The sequence below is a fragment of the Octopus bimaculoides genome, chromosome 23 (assembly GCF_046866305.1).
Source record: "Octopus bimaculoides isolate indiv1 chromosome 23, ASM4686630v1, whole genome shotgun sequence".
NCBI classification, from domain to species: domain Eukaryota; kingdom Metazoa; phylum Mollusca; class Cephalopoda; order Octopoda; family Octopodidae; genus Octopus; species Octopus bimaculoides.
Window position 1 is genome coordinate 13,248,666 of NC_142950.1, and position 7,500 is coordinate 13,256,165.

Consider the following 7,500-nt stretch of genomic DNA (forward strand, 5'->3'; position numbering starts at 1 on the left):
TACTACTACTAAGATTAATTAATCAGCGAAGTTTTCCTGTAAATAGTTGTTCCAAATTTTGGCACAAGGCCAACAATTTTGAGGGTAGAGGGTTAGTACATCGACCTCGAAAGGATGTAAAAAAAATTTTCTGTGGAGTGAGGGGAGGGAAGGGTACCAATTCGATACCAATGAACCCAGTAATATGACTGGTATTTTACCGATCTTAGAAGGATGTAAAGTGAATGTTGGCCTAGACCAGGTTTGAACCCAGACCATAAAACTTCGGAAGAATATCACGAGACATCGACCACCAGAACTTAACTGATAATGTATTTTATCGATCTTGGATACATTGTGTGAAGGATACTTTAGATAATGTAGTCCTAGATACACATGTCTATAGAACACATCATAAGTCTTAGATAAATAAGTAATCTAATTAAAGCCACATCAAATAATTTAGTCTTAAACTGTCTGAGGGGAACATTAGATATTGCAATCCTAGATATACTTATGTTTGTGGAACACGTAATGTAGATTTATGTACACTATATGAAGGATACATTAAATAATATACCCTTAGATACACTTATGTCTGTAGAGCACATAGTATAGTCGTAAAAACACCTAGATCAAGAATACATTTAGTAATGTAGTCCTAGATACACTGTTTATAGAACACATTTTATAATGTAGTTTTAGACACACTGTAAAACGCATTATAGAATGTAACCCTAGGTACACTATGTCTGAACGACACATTATGTATGTAGCACTAAATATATTATGTCTTAAAGTTATAACGGAAAATGTAACGCAAGATACACTGACATGTGAACGACCCATTAGAAAATGCAGTTATGTATATAAAAAAAAAAGATAACCACAGGTGGGATATCTTTGATCGCAGTTCTGTCATGGAAGCTTAACATCATTAACAATTACAACAACAACAACAACAACTTGTAGATGACTAAACACATGAGAGACTCTGTGGTAAGAAGTTTGATAAGTGTTAATGCACGAAACTCTGAGCTCTTGAATCACCCTGTTGCTTCTGCTAAATATTAATAATAATGATAATAATAATAATAATAAATAATAATAATAATAATAATAATAATAATGCCCGGATGCAGTACCAGGCAGTGGCTCCCATGGCTTCTGATCTTAACTGATTGGAAGTGTTATCATGTACGTTGTTTTGTCTTGGTATAAAAAGATGGGCTACAGCAAATATTCTGCTCAATACTACAGATTTGCTTGTCAGTTGTTTGACCTTAACCAGTTGAGCATGTCCCTTGGTGGCTGACGATATGTGCATCTCTGATCACGAGCAGAAGTAGTGGGGGAGCATTATAGCCATGTGTTGAGAGGAATTCTTTGGGGTTTGAATAATTCACCTTTGGAAACATGGGTGTTTCGTTCAACATACTTAAACAAACCTTATTCAGAGACCTTTTGCATGGAAAGGGCTACTCGACCTGAAGAAAATTCTAACTGGGCCCCACCAGCGAGGTCATCCGCTGTTTATCTTGATATGAGATCACCATGTCGCGCACATATGGTTGTGATGCATGTGCCTGGTGTACCCTTATCAGACGGGTAGTCATGATGGGTATACTGGACTTCGTATATTTTACTCCAGTGTCACTTTGATGGCATGCACTACTCTCTCACTCAATAATAATAATAATAATAATAATAATAATAATAATAATAATAATAATAATAATAATCCTTTCTACTAAAGGCACAAGACCTGAAATTTTGGGGAGGGGACTAGTTGATTTCATCGACCCCAATACTTAACTGGTACTTGTTTTATCGCCCCCGAAATTATGAAAGGCAAAGACGATCTCGGCGGAATTTGAATTCAGAACATAAAGCCCGGCGTGCTAACGGTTTTGCCAACTCGCTGACCTATTAATAATAATAATAATAATAATAATAATAATAATAATAATAATAATAATAATAATAATGATCCTTTCTACTAAAGGTACAAGGCCTGAAATGTTGGGGGAGGGGATTAGTTGATTACATCGACCCCAGTGTTTTACTGGTACTTAATTTATCGACCCCGAAAGGATGAAACGCATAGTCGACCTCAGTAGGAGTGTAGCGACGGGCGAAATATCGCTAAGCATTTCACCCGGCGTGTTTACGATCCTGCCAGCTCGCTGCTTTCTTAATAATAATAATAATAATAATAATAATAACATATATATATATATATATATATATATATATATATATATAATATTTTACAAGCTTAAAGTTTATAAGTGGTCACTGTGTATTGATTAAAGAAAATAATCTTATATTGGGGCATATAAGCCCTCAACAGATTATTTTCTTTAGTTAATACACGGTGACCGCTTATAAGCTTTAAACATAAAATTTTATTATTATTATTATTATTATTATTATTATTATTATTATTATTATTATTATTATTATTATTATTATTATTATTATCAATCATTATTATTTACAGAATTGTAAAATTCGGCACCGCTTTTCAAAAGGGTCGCATATATATTTATAAATTCATGTTTGAGCTATATTTTTCCTATTTGCATCATCAAACCTATGTATGTATATATATATATATATATATATATATATATATATATATATATATATATATATATATATATATATATAGGCCAGGGAATCGTCAATTAGTAATAAAATTAATAATTAACAATTTTGCCAAGTAGTTCAGTATGAAAAAACCTTTATCGGTAAAACCGTTTATAATCATAAATATACAGGGATTAGCTTGAGTTGCTTCTCCAACATACTGAAAATTTAGAAATAGCAGTCAAAGAACTACTGATTCCAAACTACAAATTTTTTCTCTAACGGATGGCGATAGGCAGGTTTGTTTTTGCTTTTCTCTTCTGTTTTTTGTTCTGTGTGTGCCATAAATATCGCCATCCGTTAGAGAAAAAAAATTGTAGTTTGGAATCAGTAGTTCTTTGACTGCTATTTCTAAATTTTCAGTATGTTGGAGAAGCAACTCAATGCTAATCCCTGTATATTTATGATTATATATATATATATATATATATATATATATATATATATACAGCCAGTTTGCATTAGTTAAACGATTTCCCACCTCCACTCAGTACTCCATAGATATTAAGTGGGATAGCGGTATAATTATTTATTATAATTTATTCAGTTGCTTAAAAGCGGCGTGCAGGCAGAAACGTGAGCAGGACAAACGAAAACGCTTAGCAACATTTCATCCGTCTTTCCGCTCTGAGTTCAAATTTCACCGATGTTGACTTTGCCTTTCGTCCTTTTGGTGGCTGATATATAAACTACCAGCCAAGGAATGGAATCGATGTCCCAAAATCTCCTGGACTTGTGACTATAGTAGAAAAAATTGTTATATTTTCGTTGTCTCTTGCTCTCTCCATAGATACATACATATGTTAAGTTTGCAACAAAGCGGATGAGAAAACAAATGATTATTCAAAGTTCTCAATCCAGACAGATAAGAATTTATGCAAATAATGAAGTAGAATGTAAAGCAATCTACAAATTTCCTATTCTTTACAATGCCGACACGGCTGATTCGATGGACCAGCTCTGTTTGTCACAAGTAAAATCGAATTTATGCATTATCCCAAAATCCATAATTATAAATTCGTTTTGACAATTGGGACTGTTTCGGCGAAACAACGGCGTTATTGTCACATATATTGAACACACACACACACACACACACACACACACACACACACACACACACACACACACACACACACACATAGTTACTCGTGTATCCACATTCACACAAATGTATATGTAATAAATAATGAGTATTCTTTCACTCTTTACTCTTTTATTTGTTTCAGTGATTATACTGTGGTCAGTCTAGAGCACCTCCTTACCAGGTTGATCAAATAGATCTATCCCATGATATATTTTAAGTCTGGCACTTATTTTATCAGTTTCTTTTGCAAAACCACTAAGCTACCAAGTCATAAACTAACAACAGTTGTCAAACACACACACACACACACACGCACATTTACACACACACACACACACACACACACATATATATATATATACATTGAGGGTTACGCTTCGATGCGATACACTTTATTTTGAAATGGTTTGACTGAGGAAGGCATTATGTAAAAAAAAATTCTAGCATAAATACTCGAAACGTGTTTTAAAAACATTCAAAATATCAACATTTCATTCTATCTATCTATCTATCTTTCTATCTATCTATCTATCTATCTATCTATCTATCTATCTATCAATATATATGCGGCTGAAGACAGCTTTAAACCATCCTTTATATCAACAATATATACTGACGTAATGACAGATTGTGTATAAAGCTTGAAACACGTGTACCGCGATATCCTTTGTATTCTGTCTTCAATTTACGTTTAATATATATATATGAACAATATTCATATATATATATTATATATATATATATATATATATATATATATATATATATATATATATATATATATATATATATATATATATATATATATATATTAAAGACGGGTTTCTTACACAGTTTATGTGTGCCAGTCTACCCAATTCACTGAGAAGGCAGCAGTGTTTGGCCCGGGGTTATATAGCAGAGGACACTTGGCCACGGTGGCTTCCCGCAGTTGGATGGAATCTGAAACCAAGAGGTAGCGAAGCGAACTTGTTAACCACACAACAGCCATGTCTGCTCCTATTAATTTCTGCTTTATCCTCCATAACTAATAATGCAATAGAAATAACTTCAGCGCTTTCTCTGCGCCCCCACCCCACCCCCACACCCCGATCCTTCCTCCAGACGTTTCTAGTTTCTCAGAAAGCTTTTACTTTTGCCGAGAGGTTTAAATTCCTATCCACAATCTGAATTTCTCTCTTAGAAGGAAGACAGAGAAAGAAAGAGAGAGAGAGAGAGAGAGAGAGAGAGAGAGAGAGAGAGAGAGAGAGAAAGAAAGGGAGCGTGAGGGGGCCGGGGGTAGCAAATTAAGAATGATTTAAAATTAATAAGCTGACGCAATTCGGTAAAAAAAATTACTAGTTGCCGGTATTATTAATTTAGTTTCGTAAAATAATAATTTTCTTTTGAGAACTTTTTCCTAGTTTGCAAACAAAAAAAAAAAAACAAAAAAAAAACACAAAAAGCAAAATAAAAATATACCAACCGACCAACCAGCCAACCAGCCAACCTTTCAACTTCCCTTCTAAACAGTCATGATGTACTCAGTATGGTGTGTTCGCGAGTGTGTGTGTGTATGTGTGTGTGTGTGTGTGTGTGTGTGTGTGAATGTATGCGTGCGTGTATGTCCGTGTGTGTGTACGTGTTTAAGTGTATGTGTGTATATGTGTGTGTACGTGTTTATGTGTGTATGTGTGTTTGTACGTGCTTATATGTGTGTGTGTGTATGCGCGTGTGCGTGAGTGTGTGTGTGTGTATGTGCGCGCATGCGTACATGTATTTTTGTGCGCGTGTGTTTCAGTGTGGAGGTCAAGGCCTCAGTGTGACCTCCAGGCTGTGTGGAAGTCTGGAAAGGGAAGTTGTTCGATTGTACAAGAGCCATTATTAACCAGCAACAATAAACAACACCAACACCATCATCACCATCATCACCATCATCGCCATCATCGCCATCGTCGCTGTCATCAACAGCAACACCTCCACCACAATCATCGTCATCGTCCACATCATCATCAACATAGTCATCGACAACATAGTGAACATCACCATCATCATCATCATCATCCGTCAACATCACCATTATCAACGTTATCATAATCATCGACATGATAATCCTTTGCATCATCCTCTTCATCATCATCGGCAGCATCATCATCATCAACAACATCCTCCTCCTCCTCATCATCATCAACAACATCCTCCTCCTCCTCCTCATCATCAACAACATCCTCGTCCTCCTCCTCCTTCTCATCGTTGTCGACGTGATCATCATCATCATGATCATCATCATCATCTTTATCATCGTCGTCGTCGTCGTCGTCGTCATCATCGCCATGATAATCATCTACATCATTATAATCATCATCATTGTCAACATCATCATCATAGACGACTCGATAATCCTCTACATCTCTGACAGCTTTATCATCATCATCATCGTCGTCGTCGTTGTCGATACCAATATCATCATTGTCAAAAATCAACATTTTCAATATCATCAATATTTTCGTCATTGTCGCCTTAAATTCCTCACCTCCTTCTCCTTCTCCTCCTCATCATCATCGTCGTCAACAACAAGCAGAGAAAAACAAAAGCAGGAAGAACAGCTATTAGAGCCGCAATGCCAAGGCCACCAACTATAACGCCAGCAACAACAACAGTAGAACAGATGGACACAAGTTCATCGACATCATCATCACCACCGCCAACACTACCATTACCATCATCATCGTCATCATCATCATCATCATCATCATCGTCATCATCATCGTCATCATCATCATCATCATTCATCATTCTCACAACATCACTTCCAACATCATCACCACCACCACCACCACCACCACCACCACCACTATCGTCGTCACCCTCAACAGCAACATGCAGAACAAATAAAGAAGAGCAGCCACAGCAATCGTAAGGAATAACAGCATCGGCAGCGAGTTTCCAGTTCGAATGCCAGCGAAGTCGACTTTGCTTTTATCCTCCTGGGATCAATGAAATAAGTACGAGTTGAGCGCTGGGGAGGTCAATGTAATCGACTTTCCTGCCTCCCCCGCACTTGCTGACCTTGTGTCCGGCTTAGCAGTCAGGGAGTTGCACTCACGATCGCGAGATCGTGGTTTCAAATCCCAGACCGGGAGATACGCTGTGTTCTTGAGCAAGATACTTCATCTCACGTTGCTTTCTGATCACTTCAACACCTGATGTGTGGTACATTGTGCATCTGCACAGGCAATGTTGATTTGATGGAGGGAGTGAGCTCATGCTGCAGCAGATACATTTGATCTCTATAAACAAATCATTTGTGCTGGTCATTCGGCAAAAAAGCTGAAAGCTCAAACGTCGCCTTCGATGGAAGAATCCGTCAGAATCGTTAAGACGTCGGGAAAATTGCTTAGCGACATTTCGTCCGTCTTCAGGTTCTGAATTCAAATTCTGTCGGGGTTGACTTTGCTTTCATCTTTTCGGGGATCGATAAAATAAGTACCAGGTGAACACTGGGGGTCGATGTAATCGACTTAGTCCCTCGCCCGAAATTACTGGCTTTGTGCCAAAATTTTAAACCTGACATGAGGACAGATACATTCCTCTTTGGTAAAGCTCTCATTGACTTCTTTAAGTTTCACTTGAGAAGGAAATTGAGGATGGAGAGGGAAGAGCTGTCCTCGAGTGAGTTTACTGAATGGCGGGTGAAGGTGCGAAAATGGCAAGCGTGGATGATATCCTTCTAAGTGTAGACCTGGAGAAGGCACTTGCCCTTAGTGTTCAGGGATATCTTGGACAATGGGGTTCCTCGGTTA

General features: G+C 37.0%; 1 protein-coding gene across 2 annotated transcripts in view; it reads right to left on the minus strand.

Moving 5' to 3' along the window:
• Positions 1-7,500, minus strand: part of LOC106874725 (protein decapentaplegic) — a 162,699-nt gene that overhangs the window by 3,854 nt on the left and 151,345 nt on the right. The gene's annotated exons all lie outside the window — the stretch shown is intronic.